This window comes from Berghia stephanieae, chromosome 10, assembly GCF_034508935.2.
Source record: "Berghia stephanieae isolate SIO BIC M18660-M18661 chromosome 10, UCSD_Bste_1.3, whole genome shotgun sequence".
Taxonomy (NCBI): Eukaryota; Metazoa; Mollusca; class Gastropoda; order Nudibranchia; family Aeolidiidae; genus Berghia; species Berghia stephanieae.
In genome coordinates, this window is record NC_088369.1 from 32,077,073 (window position 1) to 32,089,195 (window position 12,123).

The following is a 12,123-nucleotide window of genomic DNA, read 5'->3' on the forward strand; positions in this document are numbered from 1 at the left end:
ATAAGGAACACCTTGAATACATAATCAATAATAATATAGCATAACATTGTATTAATAATATCATATTTGTTAAATGATATGTATAGCATGCCATGTATATTATGCGCCTAGTGCTATATTGTATGGGACAAGCGCTATACAAATAAATTACATTATTATTATTATTATATTATTATTATTATTATTATTATTATTATTATTATTATTATATTATTATTATTATTATTATTATTATTATTATTATTATGAATATTCTTCTTCTTTCTTCTTCTTCTTCTTCTTCTTCTTCTTCTTCTTCTTCTTATTGTTATTATTATTATTATTATTATTATTATTATTATTATTATTATTATTATTATTATTATTATTATTATTATTATTATTATTATTATTATTATTATTATTATTATTAATAATATTATTATTATTATTATTATCATTATTATTATTATTATTATTATTATTAATATTATTAATATTATTATTATTATACAATTCCAAGAGTTTGTGATTGACAGAAGGCTAACATTTATGACTCCAGCTGTCAAGCTCGCAGATCACAGCTCGCAGTGCAGCAAATGCAATTTATAACAGGTCCCGCCATTTCAAGTTTTTTTTCTTTTTTAATAAACTGAAAATATTCACAGCTTTTTTATTCCTAATCTGACATGAGGGTTCAAAATTATTCCAATTCGTGGTTGTTTTGTTTTTTGTTTTGTTTTGTTTTTCTTTTTGTTTTTTTTTTTGTTTTTTATTGGGGGGGGGGGGGGGGTGGGTGGAGGGGTTTCAAAGTCTTTAGAAGACCTTTGTGCTTGGAAAAAAAAAACCCTCAAAAAATGTAAGTCACATTGTATTTTTCATGATTTTTTAAAGCTAATCAGCGAGCAACATAATATAACTTCAGGTCCTTAGTTATCCCACTAATTTCCATAGTCAATAGAATCGAAGACGTATATCTAGGTCTTACAATTCTATATACACATATTTCAGAGTCATCCATGTAAACTCAAAACTTAAAATATATTTTCTCAAACGAAAATTATATGATACGTACAAGCTGAGTCCCGGTCTTCGACCGAATCTTGGTCTCGAAAAACTATCAGACAAAGAATTGTCTCGATAACAGAAAAAAAAAATATTATCGTGAAAATATCGGTATCGTTCGATTCCAGTGTGATATCGGTACCGTTTAATTCCAAGTTGTCACTGAATGTGTTGTTATACCAAAATTGACCGAAATAATTCTTTTTATCTATCACCCATTCCATTACAAACATAGAGGGCAAAAATCTAAAAACATTTCTTATTGGGTTTGTTAATAGTCGGGCAACACTTCATCCCATATACAACATCAACATCATCAACAACAACAACAAGAGATAACAATAACCTCATTCCAAATTTCATATTCAACAAGTATAAAGATCTACGTTATCTTAATATTTCAAAATCTCAAAGATTCTTCAGCAATGCGGATTGATCCCAAGACCGCTAAAATACAGACGAACGACTGCTACAATCTACGCCACTACGTTAACATCCTATCCAGGTAGTCTAGTAATGATTGAGATAACACTAGCACCCGTCATAGTCGTCATACAGTCATTATATAAGGAGATAAGTCGAGAGCTTTACAGGTACCCTTGATACGCATGTGTGTCCACTTGGCAGAGATTGCAACTTTTACGATGATAAGTCTCTGTGGATAGACAGGCTTTGGTGACTCGTTTCATACTGCTGAGATTCGACTCTCGCTCTGAGAATTGAAAGGATTGACTCCTGGCCCGGGTCTAGATTCTGGAATCAAAGATCGAATTTCGGTCAGGAATGCCAGTTCGTCTAATGTTAGCTTCGCATTGAAACAGGTTTTGTTATGTTTTGTTGTGTTGTGTTTGTTTTTGGTTTGCTTTATTGTTGTTTATCTTTTTTTGCTTTTGTTTTTGTTTTTTTGCTTGTTTGTTGTTTTTTTTTTTTTTTTTTTTTGGGGGGGGGGTTGTTTTTGTTTTGTTTTTTTGTTGTTTGTTTGTTCTTTTGTTATTTTTTTCCTTTTTTTTATATAGACTAGTCTTTTTTAAATTAATAAAATCATTTTGTGCGTTTGTCAGTAGGTGTGGTTGTATTTGATAGCAATCAGGAGGAAGACAACAACAACAAAAAAGTTACACAAAACTAAGAACAGAATCTGACCACTCTCCCTAACCTTGTCTTCCCTCACTTTCTGTGTATGAAGATGTGGCAAAGGTCGTTAGTGTAGCATTTGACAGAAAACATTTCTTCATCATGATTAACATTAGCTGGAATTTAGTTTTCACCAGTGTCTTTTGGGTTTGTATCATTTTAAAATATCCCAAAACTAAGGGTCTGCACTTTAAACTATCGATAAGTTTAAACTATCGCTAAGGTGTGTCTACAGGATTTCAACTTTGTCCACACTTTTTCAACACTGTGGTAAGTTTTTTCTGCTGTCAGAATGTCTGGGCTGTCAATTTTTGGATCGTTGTTCATTCTTCAACCCGAGAAGTGGATGAAAACTAAACCGTTCTTTAATATTTCGAATTAACTGAATATCGAGTTCTTTTTGTGTTGGATGTTACACAATTAACCTTTTGGCACGGTTTCAGAAAGTGATTTTATCAGCAGACGTGTCAATGCTCCAACGCGATAGACAGACTATATTATTATGGGTGCGTACAACACTGTGGACTAGGTAGCGATTAAAATACACCCCATTCCCCCTTTCCATCCCTATCACACAAATTCCATTATCAAATTTCAATTCTTCAAAACGCCATCAGTCAATGGTCTACCTACCCAACGCGTGCATGGGACTAGCTCGTATTATATGTTACAAGAAATCAAGGCCATGGCGCCAAATGCTTATACTCAATTATATTCGTCTTTAATTCAATGTTAAATATTTTAAGTTGGTGAAGAGTGTTGAGTAAGAGCTCTGCTATCCTTATTTAGGAATCTCTTACCAGGAGATATAACGCTGATAAAAATGTTGATGATTTTTTTTTAATCAATTAATAATATATAGCTTTTATAATATGAATAAATTGTGAAGATTGTCGAGGCATTTTAAAGTCTAGCCGACTGTCGTTTGGCACGTCAGATTAATATATATACGAGATCTTCCACAAAGCAAGATTCTTCATGGACGGATCATCTGATTGCACTGTGTCACAGGAGGTACCTCTTTTTGCTTGAAGAGCAAACAAACGCGTATTTGAAAATTTGGCCAGAAAATTAGTCTTGCAAATATCGACCGATTTTAATGACATTTGTCTTGGAAAAAAGTCTCAAACCTGGGGCCTCGCGACGCCTTCAAGGGACCCCTAGGTTTGAGAGTTTTTGCCAAGATGATCATTTATATCAATCGATATTTGAAGGACGAATTTGTTTTCCTTTGTCTTGTTTTTTTTTGGGGCAAATTTTAAATAAACATCTATGTGTCTTCCCGGCAGTTCATTGGTAAATCTATCGAGATTACAAATTTATAATTTTCTGGTCAAAATGGAAAAGAATAGATATTATTATATTGATGCTATGCGTTTAGTTAAATACCCGACAGCCAAATATAACGTACCAACACACAAAACTAGGTGTAACCTTTAACGTGTAAAGACTGACTGATAAAATTTCGTGAATACTACTCATTAAAATGGCTGTCTAAAACAAAAACAAAGAACTGAGTGACGTCAATTTCGTTCCTTCTATACGACAGAGTGTCAATCTAGCAAACAGTATAATATTATCATTATTACGACACATACATATTACAGTCCGGTAACAACGAAAATATTACCGTAGAGTATAATATTATAAGGGTAATTTATGGGTCCCGTTAATACGGCTTGTCATTGCTGCCAACACCAGGATGGACACATAACACACAACATCACGTGACATGGGGATTTGACACTTCACCATAACAGGATCAAGATGGCCATTTTGGCATTGTTGTAAAGAACGCCATACTCCAGAGATTCTGATGTTTCTTGAACTAGCTTGGCATCGAGCAATCAATTTGTAATAATGATGATGATGATATATTTACCCTCATCGCCGCAACTCTAAGTGCAAATTGGCAACAGAGGAAACCATTCATGCTACAAACGAATTAAAACACTATGTATGTTTGATTGTTTCTTTTCAATATACCGATACCGCATCATAGTTCTAGACATAAAAGTATTTGGTCAAATATGAATTCATAAAATGTGTTTGAAGGAACTTTTGGAATGTCATTTGTGGCAATTGCTTTCCATTGTATGGCACTGTTTATATGATTGTTATGCCTCGTGGTGGAGAAGCGTTACCAGCAGATCACCAGTAATTGATCTCTTGGGGAGGTCCTCGCTGTCTACGTCCAAATTTCTCACCATAGACGTGAGTGTAGGACGTGACTGGTTATAATGCACGCACAAAGAGTGGAGAGTATTGAATTGGATAGAAGGAAAAAGAACTGGATGATCAATGTTAGATCCTTTGGGAAATAACAAATGCATGATCACACGACTGACAGGTTTTGGTCATTTTTACTGTCACTCTGGGACGGTCGCCTACTGGATTGGGATAAGGAAATAAAATGAAGCAGCCATTTTAATTATTTCAATGCACTTTACAATGATATCGGTCCTTACCCCTCTCCTTACCAGCCAATTTCAGAATTTTCCCCAAAACTTCATACCCAACTAACACAAAAATATATTTTTTATCACTAGCAGTAAGTTCTTGCGATACATAGTTTCTTTAGCAAAACATGCTCTACAACACACTGGTCAATTTTATTTATGATGTACAAGAGAAATTTGAATAAGAATAACGTTGGTTGTTTCGTAACGAATGTGACGATTTTCCTGTAGTTGGTAAGGAAAGGGTTAACGTGTAGGACGAGACAGTACGCCATCAAGCCACTCTGACAAAATTCTTTTGCGACAGAAACAATGTTGACTGGTATTCATTTCATACCCGAGAGCGATGAACGTGAGTAAAGAGATTTCTACCAACAGCAGACGGCCAAATTGGTGCCCCCGTTTCGAGCCGAAATAAGTCCCGGCAACCCTTGTACGCAGAATCCCTGACTACGGACAGAGCTGCATATACGAGATGGAAGTCGGTTTGGACGAATTCAATCCCTCGTGGGGGCGGGGACCTACACTCCTCTAAGCTTGGTGAGAAGTTGCCAGGCTTTGATACCAGTAAGAGGAGACACTGGGTAGCTGCGAATCGGCTTCGGTCGAGGAGCTGCCTAACGGCCGGTGCGTTACATCAGTGGGGTCTAACTTCCTGTCCTTTATGTCCACGCTGTGGGCAAGAACCCGAAACGGCAGAGCATCTAGTCGAAAGGTGTGTTGTGACGATGCTACCAGGCGGGTTCGCGACGGTGCACGAATGCGGACCGGACTTTGCTGATTGGGTCGATCGTCATAACATAATAGTGTGAACCATAAGAAGCTGCTGCTGCCAAATGGGATTATGTCTCTCCGGTGGATCAAGACCTTGACGCGGTCGGAAAGCTTGCGTGCCTCAATGATGTGAAGAGCTAATCCGATGGGAGGCTTATCTTCTGGCAGGAATACCCATGCCGGAAAGGTCAAAGGATATAGGCCAGACTAACTTTGATTTGCAACAGTGTCTATGACTGGAGGGGAGGGGCGGGGGGGGGGGGGGGGGGAGAGAGAGAGAGAGAGAGAGAGAAAACATGTCCATCGAGTCAGTATCCCTAAGCACATAATGTGTGCTTTGGCCCACGACGCGGGTGGGGTTGATAGAGACTGACCCCAAGCAAATCAACGCCAATTGACAAAATCCACAGTTCCCAACCTATACCTTTCTTCGGGTGGACGGAGCTCGTCAACAGGGGACTATGACCGATCTCGGAGGACACTCTGATATAAAACCACCACTCCCTTGTGGAAAAGGCTAAGGAAGTACCTTATATCAGAAAAGAAGACCGAGGTCAGTCGCTGGGCGGAAACGCGCAAATAGCCCGAATAGACGCAACTGTCGAACCCGAAAACTACAGCGACATGCACCTACCACTTCAATCATGAATAATGTGCTATGTCGTAGTTTAACCAAAAGATAAGCAAAAGAAAAAGAAAATAAACAAACAAAACAAGCAAACAAACAAACAAAAAAGCCAGATTTGTCTTTGTAGGGAACGTCAAAAGAATTCTTGCATTCGTGTGGAAGAGAATAAGAAAACGACCCGTTTTTTAATGTAAAAGAAGCTGAAGTAAAATTGTGTCTCTTTTAAGAATAATACGCATATTTGAAAAATATGACTATCTTCAATAAAGGGCGGAGTTCCTATTTTGTTTTGTTATTGTTGTTGTTGTTTGAGTTTCTTTTCTCTTTTTAAAACAATCTTAGGCTGAAAGAACCTTTCAGTTCTTCCTTCCATACATAACATATAATTATCAAGAAGAAAAAAACATTACCCTGCAATTTAAAATAACAAAACACCACTACATTCAACGACAACAACATTTAATGATGACGATAATAATAATAATAATAATAATAATAATAATAATAATAATAATAATAATAATAATAATAATAATAATAATAATAATAATAATAATAATAATAAAATAATAATAATAATAATAATAATAATACGTCTGGATACAGTTTTACGAAAAACCATGACCCGAATAATGTAACAATAAAAGAGAAAGAGAAAAAGAAAAAGAATGACACAAAGAGAATAATATTGGCGGTAATCAGCGGCGTGGGGCCAATCTCAATGGAGGGTTTCCGGGCACCCCGCCGTCCCGGGCATATAAAACATGTCACACGGAACGGATTTAAGGCCTTAAAATGGGAAAGGAATGGAGCCGAGAAAAGGACTCTCGAACCTCAAACTTTCTATGTGTTTTGTACAAACGCTCCCTGTACCGGTTTTTCGGTTTTCATGCGATCGACCTCATAGTCCCTCTTGCGTTGAAATGAGAGTGGAACATGCACACAGAAAGGATACCAAATAATACACATACACAAACACCCCTCCCACACACACACACACACACACACACACACACACACACACAAACAAACACACAACAGCGAAATCGAGAGATAAAAAGGAGACAACGATAGAGAGAAGGAAGGGAGGAGGACTTGGGGAGAGAGAAAGAATCGAGGTGAGATAAGGAGGAGAGGTATGGAGAGAAAGAGTGAAAAGGAGGACAGGAACGGCAAACACACACACACACACACACACACACACACACACAGAGAGAGAGAGAGAGAGAGAGAGAGAGAGAGAGTCTAGGTTTGAACTCTCAACGACGTACATCGACTGGAAAAGAGAAAAGCAGGCAGAGAGACACGATATCTACATAACTGAACGAAAATTCCATTATTAAGGCTAAACTTTACTGATGCGACGTAGTTACACAGCTGTAGGATGGAAAATAAACTTGTATCAACCCCCCCCCCCCCAAAAAAAAAAAACAACCAAAAAACAAAAACCAAACCCCCCCCCCCCCCCCCCCCCCCCCCCCAAAAAAAAACGGTCATAATTCAGGCACGGTTATTTAACATGACCCACAACTTGCCATTTCCTTTTAAACCTGGGATATTTGAGATAGTTTATGTCTAATACGTGTTGTCAAATAGGGAGTTAGTTATATTTATCTTTCGATATATTATTATCAAACAAACATATTATGGCCAAAACGAAAGAAAAGTTTTGTTCTTGTCAGCAAGAGAGTATGGTGTTTTTGTCCCGTTTGGCCCCGTGGCAATATCGTAGGTGGATTGAAAAATAAATACGGGAGTCGGTGTTATCTGACTACATTAGTCACTCTATTGTCTTCTCCCAGACGTTCTTGACAACACGGATTGTCACCACCGACGTCATACTACGTCCATTTCCGCTCGGCATTTTCCAATTTCCAATACTGTAATATCAGGTCAAGGACACACTGTCGGCCATGATAACTTGTGCAAGACTGTCATGCAGGGCACTGTGGAGGGACATAGTAGGAAAAGAGGAAGGCAGAAAAAAAAGACAAAAAAAACTATGGCAAGACAACATTAAAGAGTGGACAAGGCCTGGATCTTAATAGACTTCTAGAAAAGGCCAGAGAGACCGTGATGAATGGTTGTGAAGTTTGCATCCCGCATGGTTTCCGGGTCATGGAAACGAGTGAGTGAGTGAATATCAGGTCAACTCTTATTTCTTACATCTATTAGATAATAGATGAACACTAACAAGTCGTGACAGGAAGGTGAACCGTTTTTGGAGTCTGATTGGTCCAAGTGCTCGATTACTTACTGCTTGACTCTTAAATCGCACCTATAACACACATCAATGCACTGACAAATATGTTGTCACCGATGGTCAAATCTTTGAATGAAAGACGTCAATGCAAAGAAAATAAATACATAAGTAAAATAAATAAGCACTCGAGTTTCAAAGAAACTCGTAAATGTGGATAGCACAGTTATCATAATTGACACGTCTAATAATAAATCTGTACGAAGCCGGATTTTATCACAATTAAATTAGAATGTGATTCGGACATTAACCACACCTGCCAACTTTTTAAAATTCGTTCAAAAAAAAAAAAAAAGAAATAAAAAACAAACAAAAAAACCTAAAACAAAAACAAAAACAACAACTTGGAGTGACTGTAACTAACGTTGTAAATAAAATATAGTCTTCAGCAGGATTTAAGAACGCCTCAGAGTTGAAACCATATAATAGCATAATATGCTATGGCAGCAAACTTTTATTATCACCATGTTTCACTGAATCAAAGATACTTATGACATTCTGCTACTATTGGTAGTTCTGCGAATAAGTCGTAGAAGTCAGCAAGTCATTGGCGGCGGAATTTTTTTTTTCAAATCACGAGCATTATTTTATTTCATCAATATCATACCTAAAATAAAGTTCCCTATGCCGCAACATTATTTTTTGGTTAAAAATTATTTAATCTGTATTTTGAGTGGTAAATCGTTCACAATGAATTATCTAAAACTTCGAATTTTTCGTTAAAAAATAACAAGAAATGAAGTGGGTAGGAAAGTACCAGAAGACAACAGAGAATAAAAATTTTGAGGGGGGGGGGGGGGGGGGGGGGGGGGGGGGGGGCTCGAATCCGCGACCTTACTGGTACGACAACTCCGCCTGGCCAGGGAGATCGTGTCTTCTGGAACTTTCCTACTCACTTCATTTCTTGTTATTATCAACATACGTGCCTGCTCCACTCACTTTTCTGAGGTAAAAAACGGGAATTCAGTACATGTCTTCTGATTTAAGGCTAAAAACATGTAACTCAGCAATACAACCAGTTGCTTGTTGTTTTACACATTCATCGCATTTTCTCCTTTACCCCCCCCCCCTCCCCCACCTCTCAAACCACACATATTTTTTTCTTTTCACGAGGTTCAGCAAACAACCTTCTGATACGGTGCTTCATTTCTAAACTTTAATTCTTCACCATTCTTAGCAGGCTCTAATTTTCCCGTGTGATTATTATCATTCTAATGATTATCCTTACGCTTACCTACCACACAATACAACAAAAGACTAGACAGGGCTGTCAGTTTGGTAATTTTAAAGTCAAATCCCCATTTAAATTGGCTTGTTTGTCACTTTAAACAACATTATTTGAAATTTTTTCTGACTCATTTAAAATGTTTAAAGATTTATTTCCTTCTCTAAACGACTAAAGACAAATTGAATTTATATTTTGACTTTTAATGGACAGTTGAACACAAATAAAAGAGGATTTCCTACTGCCAATTTACTACACGTTATGGCGGGTGTTTGTATTTCTTACAGCAACTTAGCGAACCGGGGAACCACTCCGCTCATCAATCATTCATGAATTTCGGCAGCCCTTTTAATCTCGCGTCCCCTCGTTCCTATGATTGCAGTAACACAAAAACACAACCATAATACATTCTTTACAACATGCAACACAATGGCTACATTATTATAAATCAGCGTATAGAGCGCGGACGCTTTTAGATACCTCATACAAAGGCATGCCAATCACACACGAACTCCATTCAAAAACCATACGCCATACACAGCCTACGCTAGGCAGGACGTGGAAATCGAACCGTGGTCGCAGCAAAATAGACTAGCTGCTGTAAACTCGCTGAAAACTAGAGACGCAATATCACTTCACTGCCAATGGGAGAGGCTAAAGCTGCGTTTTGATTATTATTATTATTATTATTATTATTATTATTATTATTATTATTATTATTATTATTATTATTATTATTATTATTATTATTATTATTATTATTTACCGTTGTTGTATTTATGTGGTTATTAATGGTATTATTTTAATTTTTAAGTTCCATTTACCTTTTTTTTTCTCACATTCATGTATGTTGTCATCAAATTGTATGAATTATTGGCGAAAGCCTAAGATTAAATAAACTTTGAAACTTTGTTTATGTGCTGCAGTCAAGTAGAAAAATGTTCATTAGAAGTTTCCATTTTGTTTTCTCTCGTATAACCTTATGAGAAGTGGAAAAACCTTTCCTGTCAATTTCATGAGAACCGAACGTTTCGTGCTTTCATAGTCAGGGCGGGCAATTCATATTTGATCAAACATTGTATATTTAATCCTTTTTATATTTAAATATTAGTCACTATTTAGATCGACAGGGTTAACAAGAAACATTGATATTGTGTGCTCAACCAAAATGGGCTGAAACATTTATTTTTCTGTAAATAATAATAATAATAATAATAATAATAATAATAATAATAATAATAATAATAATAATAATAATAATAATAATAATAATAATAATAATAATAATAATAATAATAATAATAATAATAATAATAATAAAAGTTTTTTACCGCGCATATACCCTTAAAGGGACATGGCTCTGAGCGCGCAATGAGAGAAAGTGAACATAAGTTTTGAAAAATGACGGAACAACCCACTAATCTTTAACACCGTCCAATTCTGTGGACAAAGAAGCAAATATAAATAAATCCGTAATATTAAATTGAACTCGGAGGCAGTTACGCAGAATTAGAATGTCTGTCACTGCAGTCCTTGAGAGTGATCGCCCTCTTCCACTTCATTGAAATGTGGTTTTAATCCATTGAATGTTAAATTAGCATACACACCTGACGAATTTGTTTTTTTTCATCTCTGAATGGGGTATGGGCGAGGTAAGGTTTTCACATTTTGATCTGTTCAAATGACATACAATGAGTAATACCTCCCCCCCCCCCTCTCTCTCTCTCTCTCTCTCTCTCTCTCTCTGTGTGTGTGTGTGTGTGTGAGAGAGAGAGAGAGAGAGAGAGAGAGAGAGAGAGAGAGAGAGAGTCTGTTTTTGTTATTTTGTGTTTTTTTGTTCGGGGGGGGGGGGGGGGGGGGGGGGGGGAGGGGGGGGGGTGTTTTGTTGTTTTGTAGTTTTGTTTCTTTTTTTTTTAATACAATTTTATTTTCTTCCTACTTTTTCTTTTTAAATATAAATATTTAAAACAGGCCATTAGCGTGTCGGTTCCTCACCATTTGTTTGCCCATAGTGATATGTGCACTCCTTCAATCTTATCTTTCAATGCGCCGCGTCAACATTGGGGCCAAAAACTTCTTGCCTTGTTTGTGCTTACGCCCTTTCCTGTCTGTCAAATTCAATAACAAATTTCAAAGAGATCACTAATCCTGGCGTCATTAACAATCTCCTCTGAGATCCGTTACAGTCCCAACAACAATGTAACGCTGATAGCTGGAGTGCACTTTGAAGCAATAAAAAATTATTTACTATTATCAACAAAGAACTTTCTAGGTAAGGGCGAGCGGGCGTTCCACGAAACAAACAAAAATATATGCAGCTTTATTCGTAAAAGGGCCTGTCAAAATTAATTCAACATAATGACAAGAAAGTGAATAAGACACCAATAAGGTAGAATTTCAAAGGATTATTTAATTAAAACTTAACTTGTCGATTATACGCCTCTACATGTGGGGGTCCCGATTGTAAATCACTCCACTCGCATACAAAAGGACGGTTTCATTCGGGTTTTCCCTATTCTGACTCTTCTGTTCAGACGGTGAATTGGGTGAATTGCGCATTCGGTTAAATCTGTCGAAAAGTATTATGAACTAGACTAGT

The 12,123-nt window shown here is 36.7% G+C and overlaps 1 protein-coding gene across 1 annotated transcript in view; it reads right to left on the bottom strand.

The window, feature by feature from the left end:
• LOC144980978 (glypican-6-like) overlaps window positions 1–12,123 on the bottom strand; it is a 158,849-nt gene that overhangs the window by 135,436 nt on the left and 11,290 nt on the right. The gene's annotated exons all lie outside the window — the stretch shown is intronic.